The 16,159-nt window shown below is 47.6% G+C and overlaps 1 protein-coding gene across 2 annotated transcripts in view; it reads right to left on the reverse strand.

The window, feature by feature from the left end:
* The window catches only part of LIG4 (DNA ligase 4), an 84,775-nt gene that overhangs the window by 67,399 nt on the left and 1,217 nt on the right, over positions 1-16,159 (reverse strand). The window lies entirely within an intron of this gene.

The following is a 16,159-nucleotide window of genomic DNA, read 5'->3' on the forward strand; positions in this document are numbered from 1 at the left end:
GTCCAGCCTGAGGAGTGATTGGGGGATGAGTTTCGCAGTGGATGCACCAGTGGACCAGGGACTAGCCAGTTGGGCTAGATCTTCTTGGGGGGACCCGGGTGGCGCCACTTCTGTTCTGGGGGATCTTCACGCACTGTCAGGTAGACAGGGGACGGGAGATCTGCGCCAGACAGACAGTCACACGACACATGGGTCATGTGTCAGCCTCAGGGGAATGGTGTGTAAGTCCTCAGAAGTCCTGGAGTGCCAGGCAATTATTCCACCGAAGGTTCTAGACCAGAGGTTGGGAGGCCAGGTTCAGGAGCAGCCTGACCTGAAGGGCCGGACTACTGTAACCAGTATCCTGACCGGTTCTTCTTCCAGAGGTACCGCCCCAGTTGGTAAGGAGCAGGACTTTGGAAGGGGGTGCAGAGGGTGGGAGAGCCCACCTCTGACCCCGGTGCAACCTGAGGGGTTAAACCCTAGGTTGGGAGACCAGTTCTCAGGGAGGGGTCCTGAGCTGGTAGGTGAGCTGCGTTACGGGGTCGCCTCTCAGAGGAAGAGAGGGCGGAACCCTAGGAGAAGAGGTAGGGGGAGGAGAGCCTCACCCGTGACTTTTGGTCAGCCTGAGGGTACGGACCCTAGGCTGGAGGATCAGTGGCAGTTTAGAACTGCCCTGATGAGGGGTAGAGTGGAGAATGGTCACTATGTGCCAGGGGTTACTACCCCCCACTCTGTGGTTAGGCAAGGACCAGTGGCGCCTAGGTGGTCTAGGGCCTGGTCCTGGCCACGGACAGCTGAGGAGTACCCGGGGGGTAGCCCAGTTGGTCTGCCAAGTTTTTTCAGAGGAAACCATGTGAGTTCAGAGTGGCATAAAACCGGAGAGTGTCCCTGCCGTTGCGGGCCTGCGTCAGTGTTTTATCGCCCCAAGCAGGGAAGACCATCACGGTGGTGATTGGTCTACCCTGCGTTTTGGCTGGAAGGGGGTTGTGTTGGACTTGGCCCTTCTGGCAGGTTCACCCCCGAGACTTTTTGCTTTTTATTGGTGACTTGGTGTAATGGTTTTTGGTTTCTGCGCACTTTACCGCTGTGTCCCAGGGTAAAGTGCGTGCGTGAGTTGAGGTTGGCCTGCCCTCCCATAGGAATGCCTGGGGGAATGTATGTGTCCTGGTAGTTCCTGATGCGTGGGGTGTGCAGGCCCGAGTTTGGTATGTGCGGACTCGGGTGATTGAATGCTGCGCGATGATGTGTGCGGCGTGCATGTACCTAGTATGGAAGTGCCACTTCTAGAAGTGGGCACTTCAGTGTGCAGTATGAAATGTGTGGCTTGTCTGGCGATTGGCTGGTGGAGGTCATGTGACGGACTAGGGAAATCCCCAGAGTCAGGAGGAGTCACCCAGTGGTGAATGGGAGTTTAGCATACTGATGGCTGGGGAGGAGTATACCGGGGTCCTGAATAGGACAGGGCTTTCCCCACACACTGCTGGCTCCGGCCCCTGTGGTGCGTCTGATGACCCTGGCCTGCCAGTGAATAGGGAGAGGGGCTGAGCAAAACAAAGTGCTCAGGAACCAGATGTAACTGGTTCGCCCCTTCCCTGCACCTTGCAGACAAAGAATTTACTGTATAAAAAGGGGCTGTGTCCCCTTACATTGGGTGTTCACTTGCAGGATCACCTGGAGGGGGCCTGCTGCTGCTGGGCCCCAGGAGAGACCGCCACTGGGGACTGTCTCCCTGCTGGAGGGCCCTGTGTGCTGGCTCTGGGCCCAGCCTTTGCCCCCCCCCTGTTCTTGGAGGACTTTCTACTGGACCTTTTTGATTTACAGCGCCTGGGAGCGCTCCTTGAACTTTGTGGCGCTGTGCGCGCTGTTTGACTTCCTAGCGCTGTGTGCGCTTTGATTCTGGAGGCCGGTGCCCACCCGGCATTGTTATCACCCGAGCGGGTGCCTACCCCGCTGATCTGTGCTCGCGGGTGCCCACCCCGCTAATTTGTTTATTTTTACGGCGGGTGCCCACCCCGCCGTGTATCCACTATCAAGAGGGAGCCTACCCCTCGTGGCTGCCGTAGAGAAAATCACCGCTGCAGCCTGGGCCGGGACATTCCGGAAGTCAGGCGGGCCGGGGGCGGGCCGCCGGGACAACAAGGACAGGAAGTAGGAGGGCGGGAGCCTACCCCGCCTCCTTCCCGAGACTCGCGCTGGATCTGTAAGCCCGGAGCAGGCAGGAGCCTACCCTGCGCCCCGGGGCCCCGAGAAGAGCAGCGCCGCAGTGGCCGAAGCAGCGAGGAGACGAGGTCTTCACGAGTCCCGGTGAGTGGGGGCAGCATTGTGGGCCTCAGAGCGCCGGACGCCCCCTCGGAGGGCGGGCGCAGTGCTCCTCGAGCCGGTGAGGCTCCAACAGGCGGGGGCATCATTCTCTTCGAGCCCCGTGAGGCTCCTACATAAAGCCCAGTCCGGCCGCAGTGCCGGTGTCCGAGTTCCCCTGGGGTGTCGCCGCCGTAGCGGGCCACTGCAACCAAGGTGGCCTATTTGTCCAGAGCGCGAGTACGCTCCAACGTGGGGGACATTGTAGTTTTTGAGCGCGAGCCACTCCAACGAAGGAGCACATTATTATTTAGAGCCCGCGAGGCTCTAGGGGGCATTTGTTTAGAGCCTAGAGAGGCTCCCAGGGCGGCAGATTGGTTTTAAGGGGCACAGTGGTGCCCACGCTCCTTGTTCCCAGTTGCCCAGCACTTAGTGGGCAACTGCTACGTTTAGGTTGTGCCCCGGTACACTTTGGCTGGCGCAGCCTGACTTGAACACAGGGCGTCCTAGCCCTGACAAGGCCAGTTGGCCTAGGAACTGCCACAGGTGGTGGCATATGAATTCTTGCGCAATTATTCCTTTCCATGCACCTCTGAATGTGTTTTCATGCATCATGTGTTTTCCTTCCTTACACCTCTGAATTTTTTTATGCATCATGTGTTTTCCATTGCTTTACACCGCTGAATGTAGTTTATGCATCATGTGTTTTCCTTCCCTACACCTCTGAATGTTTTAGGCATCATGTGAAATGTGCGTTTACCCCTACAGGTATTGTGATACTTAGGTGGTTGTTTGTTTTCTCCTAGTACAGGTGGTGCTAGTGAGGTTCTAGTTCCCTGCGTGACATTTTCCTAAGGTGGTTAGGGTTGCGTAGGTGGTACTTACCTGATACCAGTAGATACTGGTTGTGTTCTACCTGTACACTTGGTAATTTGTGTAATGTTCTAAGAGTGCTAATTCCTGACAGTGGTCCATGTGGCCCTGTCGCCTGTACATATAATCCCTTGTAAATTCTGCCCGTGCCTGTTGGCACAGTGTAAAGTGTGTGTTTTTATCTAATGTGTTGTGTATAATACAAAGGCTATTTTTATAGAATACCTTGTGTGGAGTTTCCTTTGTGGTGGGCCTTGGGTGTTGTTGCTGGGTGCGCGCGCAAACGCTTTACACATCGCCTCAGAGATAAGCCTGACTGCTCGTGCCAAGCTACCAAGGGGGTGAGCAGGGGTTATCTTTGGCGTGTAACTCCCCAGCCCTGACTAGAGTGGTGGTTTCTGCCTGGCTTTGGCGCAAGCCTCAACCAACCAGAAATCCCATTTCTAACACCATGTATATATTGTATGTACAGAGCTTTTTAATGTTTTTGATATGTGATGATTTCATGTGAACCATTTGATCCAAAGTGATCAATAGGATATAATATATTTGAATCAATGTTTTTTTTCTCTCTTAAACCGGCGAGGTAGATATATATACAGTTTTGTTAGGACATTTATGGTGGTTGATTGAATGAGATTGAGAAGTGAGCTTTTTGTTTTACAGGAACCCAAAGGAACCTTGTTTTTCTGTTCTTCTGTATCCTTCCCGATGACACACGTGGGAGTGGAAAATAGTTACCACCTGCTATTTGATAGCAGTTCTTTCTCTAGACGTTTGTGGTGATTTTGAAGGTTCGGGGTGGTTTGGGCGTGCAGGCTGCGGCTGTAATTCTGCATGTGCTGAGTGACCTGCAGATGCGGTAAAAGTGTGCTGTAATTCCGATATTGCATACGTCTGCATTCCACACCTTTCTCTAAATAAGGGCCTGCAAGAAAAGATTTGACACGTCTTATGTAACGTCATTTACCTGCGTCACCATGTCTGTAAAGTAGTAAGTAGTATTCAATTGTCAGTGTGAGGATGTAGCACAAACCAGTGCGACTAATTGCTAAATTCATGTATAAAATTACCTCTCTGTTAAGTTACATGAAGAAACCATTATTTAACTGCAGGTATAATGTGTTCTAAAACAGATCTTGTTTTCCTAGTTACAGGATCTTTTTAAACAGCAATAAATCGCTTCTTTGTTTTATAGCGTGTGCACTTTCTTGCAATCTTTTTTGAAGTGCGGAGACAACTGTGCTTTATGGTCTGTTTTAGTTTGCGCCTATTGTAGGATGCTGGAATACATTCTTAAACGAACAGCGGTGTTTGATGTGCGGTTTTCACCTCCGAGATTTGATTTGTCCTAATTCATTGTGATTTGTTATTCTATGCTGAGTGAAATTCGCATGCGCAGGAAGCTGCTGGCTCCTGTTAGCCAAAGCAGTTGGAATAATGAACCTCCCTGTGAAAGCTTCTGGATGCAGGATCGAGGTCGAGGAATGTGTTTGGCTGCCAAAACGCTGCAGCACTTCTTTTTATTCTTAACCTTCTGCTTTTTAGGTTGAGCCTGGGCAGCGCATGCGTTGCTCAGCGAGGCGTGCTGTAGTGTAGTAGGGACTTGAAGCTCCGCCCACTCTCTGCCCACATTTTTCATTGGCTTGTGTCATTGTCCACTCTAAACTGTGGCTGTTCATTGGTCAAAAGGCTTAGTAGTCCCTCCTTAGTACTGCCTTTTCTCATTTTGTAACCTTCAATGGCGGTACCCCCTGTTCAGTGTGCTGTTACTCGATAGGCTTTAATTACAGCCTCCGAGCACTATTTTCACAAATAGCTTTGTCCTGCCTGCTATTGCCAGGAGGACACGCTCTCCCCTAACACTTTTTAAAAAAAAATTATAGCATGCATTTGCAATGCAATAGGTCTCGCATTTATGAGAGTTTGAGCTATTGGCATTGTAAATCACAATGCCTTTTATTGATCAGTTTTAAAAACAACACATAAATAAAAGGCATTGTCATTTACAGTGCCAATAGCTCAAACTCTCATAAATGCGACACCTATTGCATTGCAAATGCTTGTTGATTCAGTTAAGTGTTAGGTACCCGAATTAAAGGCAATAATCTAGAAATGTCTTGTAGATATCCATTTATGGCACATGCATCTTCCATAGATCACACACGTGATTGGTATCTGAGCATGCTTTGAGCTTCAGCATGAGGCCACATTAAACATAAATATTGGCTAATTCAATACGTCCCTTTTTAGGTCGAGCCTATGGCAGCGTGCATGCGCTGCGTAGGAAATCGACCTCTTTGAATCACTTCAGCTTGTGTAGAAGCTCGTGCGTGTGGTGCTCACACGATATTGGCCTTTGCGTCTGGCTTTAGTACGCAATTGGCCAAAGGCGTGTGGAAGTCCCAGCTTATTGTGAAATGTTTACTCCCAGAGCGTTTTGCTCTCAGGAGCCAGCAGCAGAGTGCAGGGGCCATCTGTTTTTAATTAGCGTGCCTACGCTTGTCTCCCACGCAGTGTCTTTTCTCCCCTCGTGCAGGCCGTGGTTCTCGGACTTTGACTTGGGACGGTACTGACGGAATAAGGTAGTGCTCTGGGGAAATCTAGTAGCTAGTGTTGTGTGGCACTGGAGAGGCAACGTTTCAAACTAACATTACACACATCAAGTAATGTCACTGGGGCCGAGCGGCTGCCAGCGTCATCCAGCTACGCCACGTGGCTGCAGAAATCTTTCCAGAAAATAATTTCCTACTCACCCTCCAAGGCAGCGTTCTCCGAGGCTTATTCTTCCAGGATTGTGTGTACATTTACAGTTCGTTGCTTTATCGCTCTGCGAGGTTGGAGATGCTCACTTATTTCTTCCCTGCAGGTTTTGGAGTGCTCCGATAGCGTGGCACAGAGCGGTCTTTTGACCACTGTGAGGAGCATGGGTGTGACCTTCAGCAACTTTACTTTCCATTGAGCTCTTTGCAGTACACACATTCAAATCCTGTGATGTGCTGAGTTTGAGGTAGAAGTATACAGATGTGCAGTTTTATCTCTTCGGAGCTTGGTCACAGCCCGGAACTTTACGTCGCTCACTGTGGTGTCAGTACTGCGCTCAGTCCGAGCACAGAATGAGTATTGGGCATGTTCGCAGCTAGAGTTTTTTTTTTAATTTGTTTATTGAGTTTTCTATGCATTTTTGACCTATAGGAACGTGATACACAGGAGCAGGAATCCCTTGAGGGGGGAACCTGCCATAATCAGCCCACTAACGGAAGCTCAATTAAAAAAGATAGAAGAATAAACAACATAACTCCAGCGTCGTCACATGCCTGCAGTAGGTGAGAAGTATAACAATAATCATTACATTTTCTTTGTGGGTCGGAGGCAGGAGTGGGAAAAAAGAGTGGAAAGGCAGGCGCATCCACGAAAAACAAGCATTGGCATAGCCAATAGGTCTTGCCTTTGGGACATTATAAGTGTTTAGCCATGCAACAGTTGATGTTGCACCAAGGATATTGTGCTGCATAATTAAATACTTATAAGGCCCCAAAGGCGAGACCTATTGGCTATGCCAATGCTTGTTTCATTTAGTTTCGCCCCAGGGGGATGGGTTCTGTAGAGCCCGAGTCTCAACGAGGGGGCCCAGGTGGTCCCTCCCCTTTTTAAGTACATTGGGTCCAGGGGCATGGGGGCCCGGGGCCTGAGAAGGCTTGCAGGGGGCACGTGGTCCACCTTCCATTTTAAAAAAAAAAATGTATGGACCTGGAGGATGCGTCCCTGCGCCTAATAAGATTCAGGGAGGGGGAACAAGCGGACTACCCCTCTTAAATTATTTTATTTATTTATTTATAAGGTTAAGGAAGGGGCTGCCATGCAGCCTCCTCTCCTTTTCTATTGGATTTGGCCCCAGAGGATTTTGGTCCCTGGGGCCTTAGAAGGCTTGGGGAGAGGTCCAAGCTTCCCCCTCCACATTTTTATTGGATTTGGCCCAGCCGGTGGAGGGGGGGCCTGTGGCCTAACGAAGCTCGGTGAGGGGGGACAATGCAGCCCCCTCTCGCTTTAATTGAATTTGTCCCTGGGATGGGAGGTGGGTCCCTGGGGCCTATTAAGGCTTGAGGCGGGGACTGCACTCCCTTTAATTTTGGCCCTGCAGAAAGGTGGTCCCAGGGCCTAATAAGGCTCGGGGAGGTGGGGTCCATGCCCACCTCCCTGGTTTAATTATATCTGGCCATGGGGTCATGCAGTTCTAAATGTAGTATTAAAATTCTCATTAATAAGGACAGAGCTACAAATGACTCAGTTAAACGGAAAAGCCGGGACAGTAAGAGCTCCTAGAACGCTCCACTGGACACTTTTGAAGATATCTGTGCAACATATGACAATCACCATTTAACGCAGGGATAATCAACATACAGCCCGGGAGCCGAATGTGGCCCTTCCTGACCTTTAAATGTGCCCCTCTGGTGAACAGCAGCACTGGGCTGCTATTTACTTGACAGAGCAGGAACATTCAGAAAGCTGTGAAAAAAACGGGCATACTTTATTTACACATTAACTAAAGTATTGATAAAGAAGAACAGAAGGTGTTCTAGACAACTTATCTTTAGGTACACCTTTAGTTTTAAAGAGATCTTGCACTAAACATGTAAAAACAAACTCTCTAAAAAAAATTACCAAAAAGTGTATTTTATTAACATACATAAGCATTTTAGCTTAGATTATATCACTGCATTGAGGGGCACTTATTAGCAGTGATAATTTTCAAACATGATCTTAGAAACATTCATGCCACCCCCATTCTGAAAACAATGCCATTAATGAACCATGAGGCAATTCATTTTGGGTGCACCTTGTGTGTAATATTGGTTGTAATATGATTGGAACAACATTATAGTTTATTAAATAAAACACTAGAGAATATTTTGTACAGCACACATCCTGAACTTGTACTTTTTAAGGGGCTCTCATATGTTGTAATGAGGAAATAGAAGGCAAAGTTAAAAGAACCAATTGCGTAGGATCACACAATTTCGTCAAGTGGGGAAGCCAGGTATGATGCCAGGCTTCTTGTTTCACATTTTGCAATTCAGCCACCAGATGAGTATCTGTTTCCTTCTCATGTTTTATATTATATGTTAATGCTTTGACTTTCATTCTTGGTGCATGAAAATAGAGCATTGGTCCCTAACAGAATCCAGGGCTACTCTGCACCAGTTTTGCCTGTATTTTGGCCGGTGACTCTCGGGGCACTCACCTCCTTTTCTCTTCATTGCCGCCGCAGCTAATCTTCATCTGCCGCGGGGCACAGCGAGGACTACAGCCCCCAAGCACCTCAGCGGCGGAAGCCCGCCTTAGTCAGCAGCGCGCCCGGAGGCGCTTAAATTGGAGGACTTCCCCGGCAGAGCGGGTGTCCCTAACAGAATCCAGGGCTACTCTGCACCAGTTTTGCCTGTATTTTGGCCAGTGACTCTCGGGGCACTCACCTCCTTTTCTCTTCATTGCCGCCGCAGCTAATCTTCATCTGCCGCGGGGCACAGCGAGGACTACAGCCCCCAAGCACCTCAGCGGCGGAAGCCCGCCTTCGTCAGCAGCGCGCCCGGAGGTGCTTAAATTGGAGGACTTCCCCGGCAGAGCGGGTGTCCCTAACAGAATCCAGGGCTACTCTGCACCAGTTTTGCCTGTATTTTGGCCGGTGACTCTCGGGGCACTCACCTCCTTTTCTCTTCATTGCCGCCGCAGCTAATCTTCATCTGCCGCGGGGCACAGCGAGGACTACAGCCCCCAAGCAACTCAGCGGCAGAAGCCCGCCTTCGTCAGCAGCGCGCCCGGAGGCGCTTAAATTGGAGGACTTCCCCCGCGACGCGGGACGCGCGCGGGTCTGCGCCGGGCTAAGCCCGGGCAAAGGGCGGGCCGTCTGAGGCCGTCCGAGGTCGATTGAGGACGGGACGGGCCATATTATTTCCATCTGATTCATTGTTGCTCCATCTTCAAGATCTAGGACATACAGGTACTGCTGTTTGTTGAGCATTACTATTTAGAACACTCCGTTGGGCTACATTGTATAGAACAGATATCTACCTGGAAGTGTACAATACTACATACTATTATTTACGGATTGTGTCATCAAATAGATGTACTGTAAAGTATCATCATAATTCCGTGGTAGTATGTCCAAACAAAAAAAACCCTCGATGTCGAATACTATGGATAATTATTTGGTACAAATTGTCAGCAAAATTAACAATGACAGAAGGGAGTCATTAGGGCTAAATTTTTCTTCCAACCTCCCTTTGACGAATCCTCTGTCAGAATCATTGCTGGACTTTCCTTCACAGGCTAACAGTAGTACTCCAACTGACATAGAGGTCTTAGACAGTGACATTTCCGAACAATGTGTGCCCCCAGCCAATATCCTGCAACCTAACCTTGATCCAGATTTAGTTTTGGTTATCGAAGCAACAGATTCGCAGCCCCTTGCCCCTCCTCCTAGAACCAGGGCAGTTAGAGCATGTAGGAAATCCCAGACCAAAAATAATGGGTCTCTCCCAGGCAGGAAAAAGCCGACCGCTGTAACTAAAAGTTTGAATAAGGCAGAGGCATCAGGGCTACATGATAACAAGGACCCTGCAAATGAGCTATCTACAAAAATAGTTAGTATGATCGATACTAAAATAGAGAGTATCATTATACCATTGGTGGCCAAAATTTATCAGCTTATGGCAGAGGTACTAAGATTGAGTGCTCTGATAAATAAGCCAGTGGAAGAGGTGACTAGTGTTTTGTCCCTGGTACCAAGTAGATCAACCCTAAATGTGGTGCCATCCAGGGGTGGAGAAAGGGCTGTAGAAAAAGAGATAGTGAATTATCCCCCTTTGCAACCTATAATTGAAAAGAATCTTTGGAAGGCATCCAAAGACGGTCCCCAACCTAACCCTACTGTCTTGCACTTAGAGAGTGACCATTTTCAATGTATCGCTGAGGCCTACCCCCTTACATTAGTTCTTGCTCATGTACCCACCCTGTTGCCTGGTAAAGTAGAATCCACATCCTCTCTGATTAGCAAATCCCTGCATTGGATGACAAACAACATAAGGATGTCCCCTTGGGGTGAGCAACAATTAGCCGGGGAAATTATCATGGCAAGAAGAGTATCATGGCTAGGGCATAACCCTTAAAAATTTGAGGGGAATTGTGTAGTTCTTAACTTTTCAAATCTAGGCGTGCTCCCCAGTGTCCTGAGCAATATACTTCCCCCCCCCAACGAAGGCATGGTGGTATTATTCCATTAACCCTAAAATATTTTTATTGTTTGAGAAGTGGGAAAGCTAATCGAGCGACATCAAGGCCAAAGTGGATTTCGGCCCCTAACAAAGGGGGTAGGAGTGACTCAACTAGCAAGTGGAACATTAGCTTGGAAAATAGGTTTGGGGTCTTGTCAGATTTAAATGAATGTGATTGACTTGATAGGGATGTTAGACCAGTGAATAAGAATATAATACTGCTTGATGGGTCAACCCTTCCTATAGCTCCCGTAATCTGTCAAGAAAAGGGAGTAGTGTGTAACCCCATAGAAAAGCAGGTAGAGGTAAGTGAATTACACACGTTAAAATCCTCCAGCCCTTTTGAAGGTGGAAGCTTAGGATCCAAGGTATTTGTAAACAAATTACCAGGTATTCCATGCATTAATGTTGAACACGTGAACAGGTTAGCCGGTGAGATCCATGGTTCATTAACAACAAAAGAGTCTTCCTGTTTTTCCGTAACTGAGACAGGGATGACTTTTCTTTCTTGGAAAATTGCAGGAATTGGCAACAAGTTGCATTCCACTGAATTGTGCAGCTTTGTTGACCAGTTTGACATCATCTTATTCCAGGAATCATGGTCACTGGTCCCAGTTTTTCGTATGGTATTCCTTAATTTTCATATACCTGCCACTAAAAAAATCTAAAGGTCGTCCATCAGGTGGCTTGATAATTTGGATCCGTCAATCAATATGTTGTGAAATTAATCAACAGAGCCTTCCATCGAACGACATTCTGTCATTAAACATCACTTGGCCTAATGGCCAGGGAATGGTAATCTTTAATACTTATGCAAGAGGGATGGTTGGAGGAACTCTATCTGACGTAATCTCTGCCCTTGATTATCATCTCTTAGTACTTCCATCCGAGATGTCTATAATTATAGGAGGAGATTTTAATACAACGTTTGAGCCCCTTGGCTCTGAGGACCAGTTTCTTGCTGTCGAGGAGGACAGCAGGTGGGGTATTCCCCAGCTGGATCTTCCCGCAGTTAAGAGATGGTCAGCAGTAGCCATTCAACTCAAAGCTCTTTGCTTGGAAAGAGGGCTCAGAGCAGTTAATGGGCGCACTCAGTCAGATCGGCAGGGTGCAAGCACATTCGACAATGGTAGGTCCTCTAGTCGCATAGATTACTTCCTGGTGGATATTAGAGTGTGGCATAGGCTGAACGATATGATTATAATTCCACGGGAGGAAAGCGATCATAATCCCCTGTGTATGGAATTTAAAGTTCTTAACGGGCTTAGAGAACCCAAAATTGGAGGGGAGAAAACTACTCTGGATATTGTCGTATCGAACAATATGCGACATGTTAAATGGGATAGATTTACTGAGCAGCCAGAGAAGGTAGAGGACCTTGAAAAAGTGGTCATTGACGAAGTAGCCAATTTAAATACCCATTCTGCTAATAAAAATTTCTCCTTAATTATGCTTGAGGCCCATACCACCTTTTTTTGTAAAACTTTAAGGGTTCTTTATGAAGCCCTCTAAGACTGGGAAAGATAATAAGAGAAAACTACCCGAGGTGGGATGGTTCAATAATGCTTGTAAAATAGCTCGCCAGAACCTGAGTGTAGCACTGAGATCAAGAAATATCGAAGGTGTGAGAGCTGCTAGAAAGTTATATAGGCAAGTACAGTTAGTGGCTAAGAAAGAGTGGGATGAGGAGCACTGGCAAGATTTGAAACTTGCCTGTTTAGCCAAAGACCAAAAACAATTTTGGGCAATAGTTAAGTGGGATAGAGGTGGGATTGCACCATCACCTCAAAATAATGTTGCTAAAAATCACTGGGTGGACTTCTTCAGACCGCAATATGCTTCCAACTTATCTGAAGGAGAACATTCACTTGCCCCACTATTTATTTTCAAACGCAGGTGTTCTCGATTAAGGATGTTAATTTGGCACTAGATTGTGTAACCAGGGGCAGAGCCCCAGGAATGGATGGGATACCTGCTGATGTGTTTTTAACTGATAGATTATCTTGGTGTCAATATTTTCAATGGCTAGCCAATTCTGTAGCTATGGGTGCACCTATCCCCCCTTCATGGAAAGGTGCGGAAATAATTCCGGTTTTTAAAAAAGGCGATAAATCACTACCAAGCAACTACAGACCTATCAGTCTTATAGACTCAGCACAAAAACGTATAGGTCGACTAGTGCAAAATAAATTACAATCTTGGGTAGAAGAAAACAACATTTTATCCCCGTATCAAGCCGGGTTTAGACCCTGCACCAGCTCTGTTGACCAGGTTTTCTATTTTTTTAGCTCTTTACTGGAGGAACGTGAAGCTGACTAATGGGACCCTTTATGCGGTCTTTATAGACTTGAAATCAGCTTTTGACCTAGTGCCTCGCTCAAAACTATGGAGGGTTCTCGACGATGCAGGGATGGCGCCAGAACTGTTAACGTTACTTGTCTGCTTGCATGAGAACAATTATGCACGCATTAGGTGGGGAAGTCAGGGGGAGGTGACTGCCCCATTTCCTGTTGAGCGTGGTGTTCGACAGGGATGTGTCTTGGCACCTACGTTGTTCTCCTTGTATATCAACGGCATTGTTGACCATCTTAGTGGCTCCCCCACGGATGCCCCTGTATTGGCAGGGTCTCGTGTGCCAGTCCTCATGTTCGCGGACGACACACTGATAGTTTCGCGGACACCAAGCGGGCTACAAAAGGCATTAAATTTGTTTGGTGACTTTTGTCAAGAACGCGGTCTTGAGATAAATACCTCCAAAACTAAGTTCATGTGCTTAAACCAGCGGAAAAATTTTAGAGGTGTCATCAAATTTAATGGCATCCCGTTGGAACAGGTTGAGGCATTTACATACCTAGGAATATCCCTCCAGAATAATATGAAATGGACAAATCACGTTGACATGGCTGCTTTAAAATTTCAACAGCTAGCAGGTGCAATAGTCTCTAAATTCAAATCTTCTCTGTCCAAGCCCATCACTCCTGCCTTGGAAATTTATAACATGAAAGTCGTTAGTGCTTCTTTGTATGGATCAGAACTATGGGGTTTTGCTAATCTGAACCAACTAAGATTGGCAGAAAATAAGTTTTTACGCTGTATAACAGGAGTTCCTCAAAGTACCCCAATGATTCCGCTCACATACGACATAGGCAGGAAAAAAGTTGAGGATTTGGCACGACTACGCCCTCTCCTTTATTGGCGACGGATTATGGTAACTCCCGAACTAGCCCATTATGCCATCGCCTTGAAGGATATTATTAGGGCGGACCATTTTCATTCCATCTTATGGCTCAAGGAAATTAGAGATTTGTTAATAAAATTGGAATTAGGGCATTTATGGAATGACTTAAATGGTTCAAGCTTCCCATCTAAGTCAATTCTTAAAAAATTGTACTGGGATATGACCCTGACATCTGCCTTTAGCTCTGGTCAAAATGCCAACCTAACGGGTCGCTTTTTTGACATTAAATCTATACCATCTTGTGAGGCATATTGGGATATTATAGAAAGGGCCACTGATAAAAAAAACTGTATTTTCAGTTTAGAATCGGGTCCCTTCCAGTAAAAGCATTTACCCAAAGATGGTCATCTACCCAGGATAATAAATGTCCCCACTGTAAAGATCTGATTGAGGACGCAGGACATTTGTTGTTTGTATGTCCCTTGTATATTGCTCCACGTCATAGGTGGTTAAAACCAGTATGTTTAAATTTGGGAACACGCAGTTACAAGGTGGCCCTAAGAATACTTGAATCTGATTGCACTCCCTGCCTGGCTATTGCTGTTGCTAAATTCTTAGGGTGGACCTGGATAATACGCTCTCGCACCCTAAAATCTTTAGAAGCAGGTCAATGAACTTTTGACACCAAATGATGCATGATTAATTTTAAAAAATGAAGATTTTACTTTATAAATAGATTAATTTTATTGATGATGTTTTCTTCTTAAACTATTCGCCAGCATCATGATTTAATGTATTTTTAAATGTATTTTTATATAGTATTTATAGTATTGTTAGGATGTTTATTTGCTTTTATGACATGCTGCCGAATAAAGCTTTGAAACTTGAAACTTGATAGAGCATTGGTGGCAAACAGAAGTCATGTGAAGGTTTGTTATCTACACCATGCATTTGCTTCACGTCCCCCTACAACCAGATTTCATCACCCCTATTCTTTCATTGCTGCCATCCGTGCGACCTTCAGGCATGCCTCCACGTAGCTTCCTGAGTAAGTGCCCTAAGTATAGGATCTTGCGATTCATGGGGGAGTGAATGCAAAAGTATAAACATCTGGGGTTGAATGGGGAATTTGTGAGCAGATATTGGATTGTGCAGAGGCCTGGTTGGAAACTGTGCAGGAACTAGTTAGTGCTGGGGGTGTTAAAGCATTGCAGTCTGGAGTTGAATTGTGTAGGCCAGGGTTCTGCTCGACGACCGGACGAGAACTTTGTAGATCCAGAGTATGGAGGACCAGGCAGAGGAGTTGTGGAGACCACAGGGTTGGAGGGGCTTGAGAACATATAAGGGAGATTGGCAGATCTCTTAAATACTAATGTCTTGGGGTGCTGTGGAGATCTCCTGCATCCAAGTTCCTGGAAAGGAACTTTGCAAAACCATATTTTATCGGACACAGGAACCTGCAAGGGGTTTGATTCGAACCCAAATCCTAAAAGACTTAATAGACGTGATTTCCCCCGGCTCCTGGTCCGCATCAGTGCCTCCAGCGCATAAGCGCCTTTAAAAATCGCCAAACCGGCTCCAGAGGCGGCGGAAACGCGACCTACTCGGTGGAGGCGAGTGCTGTCCACGCTAGGAAAAGACCCCTTTTGAGACTCCCCAGGGCTCCGTGAGAGCTGCGGCAGAGCGACACAAAATGGCGGCTGCCGTGTCATGAGAACGGAGGAGCCGCTGATGCCCAGGTGCCTTACCGGAGCAGAGGGGGGAAGTCCTGTGGCGTTCACAATCCCATCGGGTTCTCTGGAGGAGCGGTTTGCAGGAGGCTCAGCAGCACGATCGGAGCAGCTGCAGACCGCGACTGGAGGAGCTCGTGGAGAGTCTTTGGTGCGCTCTTGTGGTTCCCGGGAGGGCGTAATCTGTAAAACTGGTGAGGAGGGGACGCACTGCATCTGCATGATTGGAGCAAGGTGGCAGAGGGAGCAATTTCGAGACAGGTCAGCCAGCCTCAAGCTAGCAACGGCGGCAAAACAGATCCATGCCTGGCCGTGCCTGACCCCAAAATGGCAGTCAACACACTAACGAAGATCGTAAAATTGAAAGGGGTGAGGCAGCTGTGTTGCAGTACAGAGCCCCAGCGGCATCAAACTCTGCAGTGCAGCTGGAGGGATGTAAAGAAGGAGGGGATCGGTACCTTCCAAATAGGCCATCAAACACTGATAGCACTCAGAAGTGGGCTGTGCAAGGAAGGTGCAAGGAAGGAGCAAGCAAGATGGCAGCAGAGTAACAGCTCTAAGCTGGAGCTCTGCTGGTTGAGGCCCAAAATTAGCCTGGGGTCGAGCTGGAGGACGAGGCAGACAGCGCTTCCCAGTAAGACGGGGACTGGTGCTTTTGCTGGAACTATGACGATGCCCCCTGAGCAGAACCCATAACTGTCCGTACTTACCGAGGAGCCCTGAGCAACCTTGGCCGATGCCTGGTGGAGATGTCCTATGCAGCTATAGAGGAGTTTGGCTCTGGATCACCCCCTTGGCCATCACCTACCCAGCCAGACTTCAGACATTGT

Source organism: Triturus cristatus, chromosome 8 (assembly GCF_964204655.1).
Source record: "Triturus cristatus chromosome 8, aTriCri1.1, whole genome shotgun sequence".
In the NCBI taxonomy this organism is placed as follows: domain Eukaryota; kingdom Metazoa; phylum Chordata; class Amphibia; order Caudata; family Salamandridae; genus Triturus; species Triturus cristatus.